Raw genomic sequence first — 513 nt, 5'->3', positions numbered from 1 at the left:
GATAACTTTTCAATTACCATAACAATTTAATATAAATTTTTAATAATTTAAATGAACACAATTTAACGTATTTAAGAACAATTGTTATGCAAGTTAAGACTGGTAATTACTATTTAAATTTAACATAGTAATTTTTAAATATATATCTATTAGTTTACATAGTCAAAGTTGATTAGAAATTAAATTAATAAAACTCTTTATTTTTTGTTAAAAAAGGAACTTTCTAAAACTACTTTTTATATGGGGTCTTTTAATTTTTGGTGAATTTAACATACTTTTTTAATACTTCTCTTACAGGGTTGCCAAAGGTTTTATGAAAATTTCTTCCAGATTTAAAAAAAAACAGTTTTTTGGTCCATTTATAGTATAAAATTAAACTAAAGTTAATAAAACTGTCTTAATTAGTACAACTACACTAAAAAATACTAGGATGTTACTATTAAAAAAAATTCCAGGTTTATTATGATTTTAGTTTGTAATTCCAGGTTTTTCATGATTTATTTTTTTTTAATT

This window comes from Thalia democratica, chromosome 2 (genome assembly GCF_965202585.1).
Source record: "Thalia democratica chromosome 2, ktThaDemo2.hap1.1, whole genome shotgun sequence".
NCBI lineage: Eukaryota > Metazoa > Chordata > Thaliacea > Salpida > Salpidae > Thalia > Thalia democratica.
This window is presented reverse-complemented; position numbering follows the sequence as displayed.